The sequence below is a fragment of the Panthera tigris genome, chromosome F2 (genome assembly GCF_018350195.1).
Source record: "Panthera tigris isolate Pti1 chromosome F2, P.tigris_Pti1_mat1.1, whole genome shotgun sequence".
Lineage (NCBI taxonomy): Eukaryota > Metazoa > Chordata > Mammalia > Carnivora > Felidae > Panthera > Panthera tigris.
Genome location: NC_056676.1, coordinates 41,604,491 through 41,621,578, shown reverse-complemented (window position 1 = coordinate 41,621,578; position 17,088 = coordinate 41,604,491). Strand labels below are relative to the sequence as shown.

Sequence of the window (17,088 nt, the reverse complement as noted above, 5' to 3'; positions counted from 1 at the left end):
GCTAAGAGAAATGTGCTTCTAGATCATATAAGCCATTGTGTTTTGGTGTCCCTTTGTTACAGCAAATTATTTTATGAAAATCTATTTCATTTAGTCCTTTCCATATAAGACATCATTATTTTCATTTTCAAAGGTAAAAACTGGTTCAGAGGAGCTAAGTCACCTTGCATGAGATCAATTCAGTTAAAATATAAAGCGTTCCAGACACAGGCACAATGGAAAATATTAAGGCACAGCACCCATCTTAGGTAGACACAATCTGCTAAGGCCAGAGTTAATAGATGAAACAACCACCATCTAAACATCTGGTGTTAGATGTTCTCCTCTACACCAAGTTGTCCACATCCCTGCCTTTCCTGGAACCAGCCCTAGGAAGCAAACCTGACTATCACATGCACCTGGGTGGTTCTTCTGAAGAACAGTGTTCAGCTCAAGACAGGCTGGTTGTTCTCTCTTTGCACCATCCAGGTGGGAGTCCAGAGGAGATACAGGATGAGCAGTACCTTCATGCACATAGCAAGGGGAGACTGAGCCGGGAGGGAGGACCATCTGGCAGAGGTCTCTCTTACAAACCTCTCTAACTACAGTTGTGCCCAAAAGCTTCTAAAGACCATTGATCAGAAAGCCCACAAACAATAGTGAACAGTGTAATCCAAGGTAAATTATTGGCTCTCTGTACCAGAGAGATGTGCCTCATCTCTCAGAAGAAAAGGAAATGCTCAGAAGACAAGAGTGGATATGTGCTTCCATGCTGCCCACAGAAGGTTGGGAACAGGCCAAAAGATAGAGAGGTCATTCTCAGCAAGATTTACATTCACCCAGCAGGAGTGGAAAGGCTGCAAGAATTATGTGACTCACTGAAGTTCAGGGTTAACAGATACATCGAAAGAACATAAACCAGTGATTTCTGAAGGTGACCATTAAACACAGCACTCAATCTTTTAGGGTCTGGAAGCCATTCTTCAGAGTGTCCTGTTAAATGCCTTTTTATTATCAGCAACTGGTCTTCTTTAAAAGATACATGCAGCTAACAGCCTCCTATAGGCAAGACAGACTCCAGGAAATCTGATTTTTTTTCCCCTTACAAAAGTCATATTAATGTCACTTCTTTTAACAAAACAAAGAAAGAAGAAAAAAAACAAAAAACAAAAAACAAACATACAAAAAAACAAAGCCAGGTATAGGAAATTCTTATTTAAAAGCTGGGCCCCTGGTGCTTTAGCAATATACAATCACAAAACCAAGCTCCTTAAATCTGGGTTAGCCATGGACTCCTGCTCATTCAGTACCCTGCTGGGGTCCAGTCTGATCTGTACCCTGAAATATATGCTGTGTCTCCTCAGAATTAGGTGACATATACTCCACCAGGGAAAGAAAGAAAATGAGTTTTTCTGAAATTCACTGTGTAAGGACCAGGATACAAACAAATATCTCCCAATATCACCAGAGGCGATCCTATAAAGGAAGCAGATACTGGAAAAAGAGGAAAAGAAGCCCATTTTTATGAAAAATGCAGAGGAAATCTTTCATAGCCGCCTTTGTGCAAGCATCTCCTCTAAGGACCTACAGTGCCTGCAAACACCTGCACACACACAGCAGTGGCTATGCCATCACCATTCTCAGTCACCTCTTGCTCAATCCCACTACAGAGACTAAGAAAAACCAGATGTTCCCCAAGCCTCCCTTGCAGCTAGAGGAGTCCAATGACCTACTGTTGGTCAATGAGAAACATAGGAACATCTGTTGGGAGTCCTCTGCAAAAGACTTTTCCTCCCTAATAAGAAAAGAAGGACTCATTCTTTCAAGTCCAAGCCTTGATGACTAGAACGACATCATCATCTTCCAACCAGGAGGGACAGATCAAGAAAATTCCAGAGATGCTAAGCCAGCATCAGGGCATACTAGAGGTGTTCAACCAGTCTTGAAACCACCTGTCTCCAATGTGCTAAACAGATAATAAATCATACTTTGGTTTGATCACAGCTTGCTGGCTTCCCTGTCACTTGTAGCCAAAAGCATCCTCCAGAACACAACAAATATCCTCTATTCTTTCCTGAAGTTGGATTTGGCACTTCACCATAGCTCTTAAAAGCAAATCCCATTCTGCCAAGTATTAGCACTTAATGCAGATTTTTGCTGAAAATCTAATGGGAATATGAAGGAATAGGTTAGATCACACATTACCCAGTGAAATTTAATAAAAATCCAGACTAGATCAATGTTTCCTTCTAAAGACCCAGTCTGAATTATTCCTCTTGACATTTTTTCCATGCAGATTTTTGAGACTTACCATCTCAGTCTTCACTGCCTCCTGGAAATTCCTAATTCTCAGCCCCTTTTGTCACCCCCAGCAATTTAGCTCTCTCCTGGATTCCCTAATCATGAATCCTCACACTCGTGATTCTTTTGGTAAACAAGAGGCATTACCTAATAGAATCTGTCCTCTTTAGAAGACAGGGTCTATGAATAGTAAATAGCAAATGATCTTCTTTTGCAAATAATTTCTTACCACACTATACCCTCTTCCTGACCAAGGTTGATTGGCTAACTAGGAAGAATGGAAGAAATAGATGCAAAGGAAGAGAAAGGGGAAAGAGAAGGAAGTGAAATAAAGACATCCCATCAATGCTCACTTTCCACCATTAGCCCCCTATCACTCTCTTCTTAAGAAAGAGAACTGAAGGAAAAAACACAACACTTTCTTCTATTTCCCCCACACACACCTATCTTCTACCTTTTGGATCTCCTCCCATTAGCTAGAAATAATTTTGAAAGGGCAACCTATATTCCCTATCTCTCTTTTGTTGCTTCTCACTCACATCCTCACCTGATCTATGGCTTCACCCTGCTGGCACCACACTAGAACTGTTTAGGTAGAATCTAAAACCCTTTGGTGCTCAGATGACCCATCCAAATGAAATCAAAGTGCCATCATGACAGTATGGTACTATTTCATTTTGACGTAGGCTCCTACAAGACAAGCTACGACCCCATGTTAAGGTATCTTTGGGCCACAGATTAAAAGACTAAAAGTATTGTCTTTTAATCCCCCTTTGCTATCAAGGTGCACACACACTCCAGAGTCACTGCATTCCTGCATAAAGCTCTGCCCAATTGTGACAACACAAGCTTAGGCCCCAGAAGCCAGGCCACATGCACTGGAAAGGCTTGTAGGTGAAAGCCAGCACCAAAGTGATGAAAAGTGCAATCTATGATACAACAGGTGGCAAGCGATAATGGTTCTGAGCAAACATGCAAGTGGGCTTTGAAGTTTTCTGAGATGCTTGTTGCTTTTCACCCCATGGATAAGGCAAATATGCTATGTACAGACAACGTCTAGCACTTTTTCACAGACTACAGCTATGGATGCCAATGCTGTGATCTCCTATGCAGCACAGAAAAATAAACCCCAGGCTTTAAGAAGTTTTTGCCATTTCAACATTTTTCCCTAAAAGCATAAAACTTTGTTTTCAAGTTCAAGAGATTTCCTACCCATTGGGGTTAAAAGCTGAAAATGAGGAATGGCTCTATCCCTCAAACCTCACCACTGGCTGCCCATGGCGAGCAGAATGTGTGAGGTTGCTGAGCTTCCTTCCCTGGGCTTACCAAGGGTGCTTCAGGATGGGGGCCTGGAATTTGGAACATTCTTTTGTCTCACAATTGCAAATGGCATGAAACTGAATCATGTGGAAAGGAGGAGGAGGATAAAGAAATTGTGGTTTAGATACACAATGGAGTACTACGTGGCAATGAGAAAGAATGAAATATGGCCCTTTGTAGCAACGTGGATGGAACTGGAGAGTGTGATGCTAAGTGAAATATGCCATAAAGAGAAAGACAGATACCTTATGGTTTCACTCTTATGTGGATCCTGAGAAACTTAACAGAAACTCATGGGGGAGGGGAAGGAAAAAAAAAAAAAAAAAGAGGTTAGAGTGGGAGAGAGCCAAAGCATAAGAGACTCTTAAAAACTGAGAACAAACTGAGGGTTGATTGGGGGGGGGGGGGGGTTGGAGGGAGGGAAGGGTAGGTGATGGGCATTGAAGAGGGCATCTTTTGGGATGAGCACTGGGTGTTATATGGAAACCAATTTAACAATAAATTTCATATATTAAAAAAAAAAGAAAGGAGGAGGAGGAGCTGCCAGAGCTACAAGACTCTTGTCTTACTGCAGCAACCATGGCTGAGCTTAGAGCTAAATGCCTTTTCCATCCCCTGGGGTCTCGGCATGATCAGGTGACATATTGCTGGCCTCATCTTAGCCCAGCCGTCACTTTCGGCTCGATTTTTGTCAGGCATCATGAGGCCAAGAAAAAGGCTAGAGGGGTAAAGCAGGCATCTGTTTATTCAAGTGATTTTTGTTCAAGTTTTGTTTTGTTTTTTCATTGCACTGTGCTCCTTCCTAGCCCCACTTGTAGAAAGAGCACCTTTGCCAGAAAACCTGGTAGCACCAGCTGCTTCACAGGAGAGGTGTTGTAAAGAGAGCCCAGAGGAAGCCGATTACCTACCTGCTTGTCTGAGTAGGCTTTATTCGCCAGTATTTGCTAAATGCAAGCTGCCTTGGAGGGCACACAAGGGCTTGGTTGATTTGCTTCTGTATACTTGTACATATGACAGGAATTCCTCAGAAAACACATCTTCAGTCTAGTCACTGTGTGCATTACAAAGCTGTTTTTCCGCCCATGTATGGGAGGAAGGGGACACAGCCTTTCTTGCTAATTTAAAAGAAAAAAGAAGTGCTAGGGATCCATAGCACTTTATCCTAGAGCTAGAACACACGTCTCACTTGCCTTACTTTTATCACTGGCTACCCCTCTCACTCCTCCCCTGGCATAAACCAGGCCTCCGAAGTTTGCCCAAGTCCTTCCCCCAGTGTCAACACTGCCTCCTAGGAAGGTACTAGGAATTGGGGGGGAGGGAGGGAACTGGTTCCTATCTTTATACAGCAGAGTCAGTCCCATTGCCAACTCTATCTTACATGAATCCTATTTCAGTAAAACTATCAAAACACGTGGATCTTCCCCTCTAGATCACAAGCCACATGAGGGCAGAGACCACGTCTCATTCACCTTCCTTTGCCCAGCCTCGTTCTTGGCACACAAGAGTCACTCTACAAATGTTAGTTTAACTAAACTGGTCATTTTATAGAATTAAATGGGTTGAGTTCTCATTTTTCATATTCAGCAAGCAAAGTATCAGGTATCAGCTTTACTTGCATATTGAGGAATCTCCATCAAAGCAATCAGGTTTTCTTCAAAAATTTTGCTTAGGTCTCTCTAGGCCAGCTCTAGTTTACTACTGTTATTTTTATCATTTTTTTCTTTCACTCCATTAGTACCTCAGTTCAAACTGTAAATTACAGAGTGATCTGTGTTGGTCTGGCCCACTGAGAAGCAGATACCAAGATAGGATTACATGTGCAAGGCCTGTATTAGGAGAAGTACCTTTACAGAGATGAAATGGGGAGGAGCTGGATAAAGCTGGAGAGTGCTCAGATCACTGGGCATGTCTCAAGAGGGAGGAGAGGGTAGGTGCAAGCTTCCAAGGTGGCTGAGTAGCCTACAGAAGGTTTGGCAAGGCCATCAGTGAGCTCAAGAGCCAAGGTTGGCCTCCAGAGGATATATATGTCCCCCCACCCACCCCATAAATAGGCCTGCCTCAGTCTCCATAGGCTAGGAGCAGCCCTCAGGAAGTGACCTCAGCACAAATGTAGACATGGATTTCAAAGCTAATGGCCTCCTACCCAAATGAAGCCTCAAGGTTTGGGATGACAACCACCACAAACAAATCAGCTGTCCTCCAAGAGTTCAGGAGGACCCAGGTTAAACAATGGTTCACCTTCCCCCACCACAGTCAGGCCTGGGAAATGACCAGAAGAAACTAAGAGGTACAACAGGGCAGAAGCACCATCACATTTTGGCAAGCGGTTCTCTGTAAAGGAACTAGGCATGAACTGGCAGAGCCACTGTCCCAGAGGCAATGTCACACTGCAACCCACATGGCTGGTGTCTCCTTGGGTTGTATATGGCATTAAGCTACCTGGAGGGGCTATGCCCAAACCCGCATAACCTCTGTCAGACCCTCCAGAAAGTCACTCCCAATAAACACACGTTCCAAGTAAAAACCAAGGTCCTTACTCTGCCAAACATATACTGCTGTCCCCATGTGAAATCTGAAAGACTCACAGGGTATAGGACAATTCAACCCCTCTGCACTTGCCAAGCAAACAGCCTTGCTAAGGGTGAAGAGCCCCTCACACCAGAGTCTAACAAGGAATCATTCTGTTCCTGATTTGGTTGTGTCTTTAATTGCACTGAAAAAAGAATGGGGCTGGCGATGAGAAGGGCTGGCAGTCAGCACTCCCCGTGCCCCTGCCTTATTACAGACAGAAAAGAGACAATAGGCTATCCTACACAGACATTTCTTCCCCACCCCACCTTCTTTGCCCTGGCAGTCAACCTAATACCAGACCACACAACCTTCCCCTAGAAGAGAAGGCCTGAGAGAATTTGGTCATGAGCTCTAAATTCATCTTGGGGTCTAGGTAGAAAATTGCCCCAGCCCATCGAAATGTCCATTTGGGGGCACCTGAATGGCTCTGTCAGTTAAACATTCCATTCAATTTCAGCTCAGGTCATGATCTCACTGTCGTGGAATCGAGCCCTCCATCAGGCTCAGCTCACAGTGCAGAGCCTGCTTAGGATGCTCTCTCTCCTTCTCTGCCCCTCCCCCACTCATTATTCATTCACTAATTCTCTCTCCCTCCCTCCCTCCCTCCCTCCCCCCCACCCCCAGCTCAAAATGAATCTTTTCTTGAATCTTTTTAAAAGACATCCATTTTGTTCACCATGGAGTATACACATGGAGTGACAATTACCTCAGCTTTTCCTCTGGCTCTCAGCACACTCACTCACCTAGGTATCAGTGAAAGAAAGCGTTTCCTACCATGTCATCCCCAGAGGTATAGATTCTGTTTTTAAACTGTGTATTCTGTTCACACATTTTGGGCATTCTGACAAGTCATTCGTCTGTGTACCCTTCAAATAGCCTTGCACATAGGAGACGCCTGATACGTGTTTGCTGAAATAATTGCCCATCCCTGCTTCAACCCAGCTATACACAATATCCAATCTCCTCATGCTGCCCACTTGTACTGAACGGAAACAGGAGTGGGCCCCTCAAAAACCGTATTTGTACTATATGGTCATAGCTGATTAGCCAGATTGAACATCTGACCCAAATTTGGCAACTCAGATCATCTGTCCTGGGAATTTGGAATTAGGATTTAAAGACTGATAGGATTCATATGTGCAGCTAGGCGTGGTCAGAAGTCAGATTCCACTAAATGGAGAAAAAACTGGCCTGCAGAGACAGAATATAGGAGATAGAAGCCGATACTGTCAGTGCCCTGCTCAGATCCTTCATACCACTTCATGTGCACTAGCCAACCACAAATGGCCAGCTTTATCCGAAGCCTTCCTCAGCAGCCCTGAAAAAATGAAAAATTAGTGCGTAGATACTCCAACTCCCTCAACCTCTACATGGGATAACTCTGAGTGTGTGTGCTAGAACACTGGTTATCAACCAGGCAATTTTGTACCCGAGGAGGGCATTTGACAATGTCTGCAGAAATTTTTGGTTGTCAGAACTGGGGGGAAAGGAGTGCCATGACATCTATCAATGGAGACCAGGATGCTGTTAAATACCCTACAATTCTCAGGAAAGCCCCCTAACAAAGAATTACCCAGCCCGAAATGGCAATAGCATCAAGTGTAAGAAACTCTGCTCTAGTGGAAGAGATTGAAGACTAAGCTCCCCAGAGCAAGTAACCAGCTTACTAAGGTGTCTTTTACTGGCCACCTTCTCTTCCTTCTCTCTTTCCTTACCATTGCTTTCCTTCACCTCCCAGATAAACCACTTGTACTTAAATCCTTATTCAGGATCTGTCTCTGGGTCAACCCAAACTAAGGTGCTGAGCTTAACAGATGTTCAGTTCCTGGTTCCAATGCTTCTTATGATGCAAACAATTTAGTCCAAGAGCAAGAGCTTGCTAACTATACAGTATTAGAGGGGCACAGTCAACCCACAAGATTGCTCACTTCTGACACCAATTGCAGGTTCAAGGGGTTACCAAAACCACCCTCAGTTTTCATCCAAGGGATAAATCAGGCTAGACCTGCTCTCTTTATGCAGCTTTCTTCCATTCAAGGACCAATTGCATTCTCTAATTTTAATCTCTATTAGGATTAGAGTGATCAACCATCCTAGTTTTCCCTAAACTGGTTTCAGCAACGCAAGTCTCACTTCCCAGAAAACCCTTTAATCCTGGGCAACATGAACGGTTGGTCACCTTAATTAAGATTCAGTATTTGGAGGCTCTTAGGTTATTGAAAGCTTGCCTCATATCCAGTAGATACTTCGTCTCCATAGGAAATCAATGTTATATGCTTTACATTGGGGGGGGAGGGGCGGTGGGGGGCAGGGTGGGAATGCGTGGCTGGATCCAGGCACACTCCCCACCTCGTAACATTACTGAACACCAAATCTGCAGACTGGCTGGACTGAGAGACCTCCCCTGGGCCCACATGGAGCCCCATGGCAGTGAGGCATCACAGCTTGGTGGTGAGATCATGCCTAGAAAGGCTTCTGAAAATGTGAACTGCTGAGAGTCATCATTAATTATATATTAGAGGGCACTCAACCAGGAGAGTTGGCATGCACACCTAAGGAAAACCCCAGTGGTCAGCAGCTGGAATTAAGAGATTGCCTCATGCTGGGACTGACATCAGCCATCTCAAAAAAGGGGGTGTGGCCCAGAAGGCTGTCAGCCTCAGCGGCTGCAGGATCACAGCATAGCAATCTTGTGCTTGGATAACGTGGAGACTGCTTAAAGAGAAATTCAAGAGTTACCACATGAGCCATAAAAATAAAACCGACCATCCCTCAATATCAAATCCAAGAGAATAGAGTCTTGCCTTATGTTTCTTATGCTCAAAATCTTGCCACAGAGAGACAAAAAGAGCATAACATGCAACTACCACAATATGTGCAATACACCTGGAGTTCTCTACAAGTATGTGACATTCATTCGCTCTATAAGTGTTTATTGAGCATGTCAGGTACTGTACTAGACACTTGATACTCAGGAAGGGAAAAGTCAGGAATCCCTGTCCTCATAAAATACATATTCTAAAGAATATGAAACTTCTGATTACATAATTCTATAGTGAATAAGTATTTGGTAAAACACTGAGAAGAATGAAAGTAATACGATGTGAGCACTAATATTAAGTCAAAAAAAAAAATGAAAGGTCAGTGTTATACCTCACAGGTGGGACACCAGGGAGGATTATAGGGAAAGGAAGCCTTGACCAGACAGTCTCTAGAGGGCAAAGGGAGTCTGGCAGGAACTGACTCAACCAAAAAAGCTGACTCTGGAGAAGGCAGCAGGATGGCTCAGGCAACAAATGATGGAAAAAGGCTGGCAGCCACCAGGAAAGCATTCTGGGTGCAAGTCTGAGAGGGTGACTGACCCAAGATTGAGTGAAAGGAGTTAAGGTGTGACTGGCATGGTGTGGAAACCACCCGGTAACTATACCTGCTACATGCTGTTCTCACCTTCCTCCTTCATCCAATCATCCATTAAGTAGTTGAGTCTCCCCACCACATGCCAAGCACTGTGCTTCATGCTGGTTTCACACAGTGCTCAAAGAGATACAATGTCTTCCCCCAAAGAACTTTCTGTCTGGAGGGGTGCTAGACAAGTAAATAAGAAGTTATGATGGGTATGGTAATGCTACCATGGGGTATGTAGAGACTGTCAAGCATGCTCATCTCCCCCACTAATACTTTATTCAACTCCAGCCCTCCTCAGCCAATCAGGATTCCCTCACTTTACTTGAATGATGGAGGTCATTTCTTCTCATAGTGTTCTTTCCCACGCTGTTCTGGACTCTTGGAATTTCCTCCTGCTTCCCCACTTGATCAGGCTAAGTCATACTCACATTCCACAACCATCCCATTCATATATTCTGCCTTCTCCTTTGCTCAGCCATGGTACATACAACATTCCCCTCTAGAACACTTATCACACCTTATACCAGTTCTTGGCTTATTTATTTTTCTTCCCTACCAGACAGAAGAAAAGGGCTCAACCATGTATCATTTGTGTTGTTCCCAATTTATTCATTCATTCAGCACAGTAATGAAGATTTCTGAATGAACAAATGAATGAAGTGAAATGACAAAAAACTCTAGCTTCTAGGGGTTAAGAAAAAAAATCAAATTAGGCATGAGGTTGATAATTCTGAACAAAGAGACAAATATGACTGTGCCCTTTGGTAGAATTTTTTTTCCAGTAATTTTCCCCTTTATTCCAGCTTTTTAAACAAACAACAAAAAAAAAACTACACATTCAAAGTATACAATCTGAGGAGTCTGGACATATGCAAACACCTGTGATACCATAACAAGCAAGGTAACAGATATATCCAATACCTCCCAGAGAGAAGGCTTAGCCAGCTAGGCCACTTTGCATCATTCTTTCTCCAACCAGTGGGCCAGGAGGCCAGGAATATCCCTCTAGCTAGTGGAGTTTCCTTTACCAGATGTAAGAAGTCATGGGAAAAGTTCTTCCATCCCAAACACCTCCCCAAAATACTAGTCATAAAACCACTATTAGAGAAAACCCATCCTCTAAAAGGTGTTAACTCCAGACTTCTACAGGAATCTAAAGATTGTGATCTCTACTAAAACGCTTCCCAAAAAACCTTCCAATAAACTCTAATAGTTTGGTTTTCTTCTGAGACTTGAAGACAATTCTCACATCACCCTGATGATCTAGGTTCATTACTAATGGATGAGTGATCCACTAAGGCAAAAAGAAAGAGGGAGGAACAGGAGAGAGGGGGAGTGGAAGAGGCAAAGAGGGAACAGAAGGGGAGTGAAGAACTGTGGTTGGGGAAAAAGGAAAAAGAATGTCTAGAGTTGGTCTTTTGAGCCATTTAGACTTTTAGGTTCAATCACATTACACCAATCTGTGATATTTACAGTCCCCAGGTGCATTTCACCTGATCAAAAATACAAATATCCTTTTGCATGCATAGGTACGCATGACCTGCTGTTTAGCCTTTTAATCACAAGAAAAAAAAATACATTTATTCACTCAGAACTACAACATCTAAACTCCTGAAGCACTACATAGTTCAACATCTGGAATTCATCACCAAGGTTACACTATTCAAACAGCCAGCATAAGGGAGACAGGCTAAACCCTACAACTTAGGCACACACAGAAGTGGGCTGAGGAAGCATAGGTTACAAGTCCGTCTTCAACTTCATTTTGCTCCTACACAATTAGTTCACAGGTTGAATGGCATTTACATTAGTAAATGTAATTTACTAAGGTTGGCAAAGGTATTGAAAATATATTGAGTTAGAAGCAAAAAGCCAAGGGAGGTTGAAAATCTGAGAACAATCTAGTACCTCTCAATATATGGCCATTTTTAGACTTAAAGGTTTTGGTCCATTTTTGTCAAGTGGTTTCTCCTTCCCTATAACCAGAATCTTAGTACACTTTACTGTAAAATAATCAGGATAAGGTTCTCAGGGCAGCCTAGCTCCTCGTCTTATGCTGAATCCCTCAGGAAGTCTGCATCCTGAAGGAGCTTGTAAGTGATGGGTCATTTACCATGCATCAGACTGTCCTGGGCCAAGCACCCGTACTTAGTGAAGCATTTGTAGCCCAGTTGAGAACTTAAGTCACCTTGACAGCTACAGGACTGTAGCTACTATAGCTAAACCTACTTGTGACAGAAAGTCTCTCCACTATGGAAGAGCCATCTGGGGATGAATGGGGGGTGAGAAAGCCCACAAACAGAGCCAAGAGCCACTCAGAAGGAGAACCAAGAGCAAGGACCCTGGAGTCAGAGCCAATTTTGGATTCTGACCCTGTTTCTTGAGAGCTGAGTTGTCTTCTCTGAGCCTTAATTTCCTCATTTTTAATATGGTAATAGCAGATGCCTGGGTGGCTCAGTTGGTTGAGCATCCAACTTTGGCTCAGGTCATGATCTCACGGTTCATGGGTGGGCTCTCTGCTGTCAGCACAGAGCCCACTTCAGATCTTCTGTCCCCCTCTCTCTCTGTCCCTCCCATGTGCACTAACTCAAAAATGAAACATTAAAAATTTTTAATACAATGGTAATAACAGTATCTACCTAACTGAATTGAGATTTAAATATTCAATTACATAAAATGCCTAAAACAGAGCCAGGCACTTAGTAGAACTTAGTAAAGGAGTCTTCCTTATTGTGCATTTGACAGTGTGTTCCATTCAATAGTTGTCCAAATCCCTATAGTTGTCAGTTTTATTTACAGCCTCCTGAGGACAGGGAACATGGAAGCCCAAGATCTGGCCAGTATATAGCCTCCAAGATTTGAAGACATTGGGTACTGATCAGATTCCCAAATGTTATAACTAGAAGAAAACTAAAGAACTGTCTAGGCTGAATACTTTCCAAATTCTCTTTTACACACAGAAGCCATTCTTCAAACAAAAAGTTTCTACAGAAATCCAATACAAGGGGTGCCTGGATGGCTCAGTCAGTTGAGTGTCTGACTCTTGATTTGGGCTCAGGTCATTATCCAAGGGTTGTGGTATTGAGCCGCGCATCAGACTCTATGCTGACCATGGAGCCTGAAGATGCTCTCTCCCTCTCCTCCCACCCCCTGCTTGCTCACACATGCTCTCTTAAATAAAGAATTAAAGAAATTCAATATAAAGCAGAGAAGAGCTAATTTAAGTGGGGGTGGCAAGGCACAACAAACCACTTGCTATTCACAGCCATTCCTGCAGTGATGCCCTTGAAGCACATCCACCAGACCCCAAGTCTCCAGATAACATAGTTAGAAAACTACTGGTCTAACACACCCTGCTCTTTTAAAAGCGGAGAAACTGAAGCCCAGAAAGGTTAAGTCTCTGCCCCAATGGTATTCAAGGATCGAGTATAGAACCAGGTCTAGAACCCTAGACTCTTTGCCACAAGACAATGGTCAGCCCCAGTGGTATCACCCACAAGGGGAGAGAAGAAACGTGTCTTGAGTGCTCCTCCACCTTCCAGGCCATTCATTCAAACCTTTACCAAAGTTTTCCCATCATTCCTGTCTCCCCTGCCCAAAATATCCCACCCTCCAAACCTTCTCAGTCTCCTCTTCCTTCTCAAAACTTACCCGCCCTCTCTTGTTCCCTCAAGTCCCTGCTCACCACTGTTCAACATGCTGACAAACCAATCAGTAAAGAGAGATTCTTGGATGCTTATATATTACCTGAGTGATGTCTACAAGTATACTTTAACAAGAACCTTCTAGAAACCTTTAAAAAAAATCTCAAAAGAAGATTTATGTTGAGCACTAGAAGGTTTTGAATAGAGGTTCTTTTAAATCATACCAAGACTTACCTTCTAGTATGGGAATCACTTCACTTGTGTATGCCAGAGATGAAAGGCTAGAAGGGGAAAGTAGAAGTGGGGTTAAATACCCCAAAAGGAAACCTGACACCACAACTCCAACTGAACTTTCCACAAAAAAGACTCCCCGTCCCCTGTTCTCAGTCACCTGATATATACCTAAGCTGTGCAAAAATCATAAGCACTTCAATCAGAGTGCTACAAAAGTAACTGACAGTCAGAAAACCCAATTTCTAGCCCCTATTCTGCCATTAACTAGCTGTGTGGACTTGGAACATTCTCATTACCACTTAACATCCATGTCTCCTCAGCTGTAAAATGGAGAAAGGGGATATAATGGCTCTAAAGTCCTCTCAGATCCTATGTTGAACAACTCTGTCATTCTTCAAGCTGTACACTTCATGGGAGAGAGGACGGAGACAGCTGGTCTTCAAAAATGTGCTCTTTCTTCTATAGCTTCCCTTTCTCCACTCAGAAGCAGCAGCCTACCAGGAACTACTTGCAGCTAGTGGGGCCATGTGACTTGTTCTCCCCAACAGAACATGAGTGCAAATAATGCCTGTCACTTCCGGGCAAGGTGATTAAGATGCTGATGTCCCTTTTCCACTTACTCTTCCCCTATCTCTGGCTGGATGTAGAGGATTATAAGGCCTAGAAGAGGCAGAGCCACAAGAGAAAAGGAGCCTGGGTTCCTGAATCACTGTGTGAAGTGGCCACTGACCAGGAACATGCACAATGGACCATTACATGAATGAGAAGTCAACTTTTAGGTGAAGCCACTGAAATTTGGTGGTTTATTTGCCACAAGCAGCTAGCATGATGTTAACTACAAGTAGTACAGAGTTCTAAGAGATTTGGAGCTTCATTACAATTTGAAAAATCTTTATGCAAAGCAGAATGCTAAGAGTTGGAGAGATTGAACAATGAGAAAATATATCCCTTCCCTAGTACAGCATAAACATATTCAAGTTCCTATAAGGCAAAATGAGGTGAATTCCATAAGAAAGCAACAATCTGTAGGAGGGAGAATGAATAAAGGCCACCCAACTCACCTCACTGAAGACTTCTGGAAAACATCCAAGGGAACCATTATTAGTTCCCAGATGGACTTGAAATTATGTTCCAGTTCAGTTAGGCCTCCTGATACTCAGGATGACCCACACTGCCCTCTGATTAACACACTCTGGTTTGGGGGTAATGGCTGCTTCCCCAATACATCAAGACTCCCAGCATTCCCCAGACTCAGCCCAGGCACAAGGATGTGATTTGCCCAAAGCTGTAGTTCCATCCTTTCTTAACTCTAATTCTCCTAGATGAAGGAACAAGGTATGTCAGCCCCACTGACCACCCAGAGGGACTGGGAAGAAACACAATTACCAGCATCAGAAAGCATGCTAAAAGGACCAATCCCAAGGAACATTAAATTTGCTAACACCTCTGAAAAGAGAACAGTTGGATATCAGGTGGTCACTAGCCACTGAAAGTTACTCTAAACTTCTCAGAGGTTGAGAATATTGCCATTTATTACTTGGGGACTTGTCAAAGTATTATTTTCATTACACTAATAAATACTGTAAATGTCAAAATAAAAAATACTTTAAGTTCTGGAACTTGTCTTATCTAAATCTATATGATCTGGAAATATTTAGCAAGGGAGCCCTGTAATACAAAACAGATACAGAAAGGGTCCCAAGGAAAGCCCTTGGGAAATGCCAAACTATTAATTACATGTTAAACCTAAAGTCTATTTAACAGCAATTGCCTATACTGCAAAGAACAAAGCCAAATGTATTCCAGGGGATGGAGCAGAGAAGTCTAAATTCTTTGGCTTCTTTGAGTAAAGGCCTCTAAAGATGAAACAAAGTTGTAATGGGTATTTGAATTTTGTTTAGATTGTGAGGAGAAGGGAAGAAACTTGGAGATATTTGTTTCTCAAATAAAAAAAAAAAGAATTTTGATTTTTTTGCTTTACTATAATAAGCCTAAACTAAATCTAAATAAGAACTTGTACATCAAAAACTCTAAACTGGAAATTTTGCCAAGAAGACTCTCACTTACCTACAAACCTGTCTATAAGCCCTCTTCTCACATGGAATCCATGTCATTTATCAAAATATTTTCACTTTAAATTAAAAAAAAGTAACATGAACATTTAAAGGGGAGTTTCACATATATATGCATGGACAAGTGGGTCGTACTTTTTGAGGGTTTCTGCTTTGACATCATTTGTAACTACATGCAATGTGTTCTCTGAATTCTTCACAAAAGAGGTGTTACAGAATTATTAAACTGCAACACCGATAATGTAGATGTATTCAAATTCAGAATGAAGATGAATGTGACCAGCATTTGGACGGCAGGGCGTGACCCAGTTTGCAAGTGAATCATAAAAAGATTTCAACCTCCACATAAAAGTGCAGCAATTTACCTGCACCACCCCAGCGAAGACCAGCACAGTTCTACATTTTTCCAAGAGCCATAACCACCCACAATGACACATCCTTGGGCACTTGCAGAGGCCCCTAACAGCTAACACACTACACCAGGCCTATAAAGCATGTTTTTAAGTTTGTTTATCTTTGTTTATGTGAATTCCACCCCCTCCCTCCCCAACGTCTTCGATGAGGCCATTAAGTCCTTGTTTCTGAAGCTGGTGCAATCCTTGTTTTTCCTGTGGCTTTTGCTCTTCAAATCTGGGTCTCCGCCCACAAGTCCTTCTTAGCCAGCTGGCTCTTGGGTACTTGCTTGGCAGAAACCACATATCCTTTTATTCCGTGCTACCTGGCTTCTTCCTGCTGCAAGGAGGTTTTCCCCAAAGCGGATGGAAGGCATTTCACACAGGATGAGCAATTATTTGTGTTGTGTTTTGCCACCAAGTCTCTTTATTGCTCTCCCAGGCAGATCTGATAGAGTTCCTCTGAACAGCTGGAAAGGATGTGAACCTGGGGAAGTTTCTAGTCAGTCACTTCATTGGCTGTGATTATGGAATTGATAAATTTTAGTGGTTCATTTTTTTTAACCTATTCATTTCTCCAAAAGGTGTTTCTGCCACTTACAGACTTTTTTTTATCTATAATAAGATGTTAATGCTAAAACAAGAATTAACGTTTAAGATTGTTGAAAACAGTTTTCAGACCCATCCAATTCATTACATGTGGGTAGTGAGTAAACACCAAATGAATTAAGTAAACTTAATATGAATTGCTTTCATATTAAGATTAGTTTTAAAACTAATCTTACCTTGAACAGCCATATTTAAAATTATAGTAGATTCACAGTGCAAAGCATATAAAGCTTAGGAAGGCTTATTCTTCTATCAAAACACCAATACACACACATACACCACAAACTTCAGGAAAGAAAATGACAGGCTCACATAAGAGCAATTTATATCATGTATTTCAGAGAACTGGACATGGAGAAACTTCCTTGACATAAAATCTCTGCTTATGATCTGGTTTCATGCTTCACCCAATGCAGAAAAAATAAGCATTGAAAAATGTATCGAAAGCAAGTAATGCTATAAAAAGGGGGAAACTAGCTATAACATTGCTAATTTGTAGGATACATTTCAGGATACTCACTAATTTTAGAAAATAAGATAGTATTCTGCTGAAATGCTCAG

At 42.5% G+C, this 17,088-nt stretch overlaps 1 pseudogene; it reads left to right on the top strand.

The window, feature by feature from the left end:
- Window positions 1-1,510: 1,510 nt before the first annotated feature.
- Window positions 1,511-17,088, top strand: part of LOC102970467 — a 29,237-nt pseudogene continuing 13,659 nt past the window's right edge.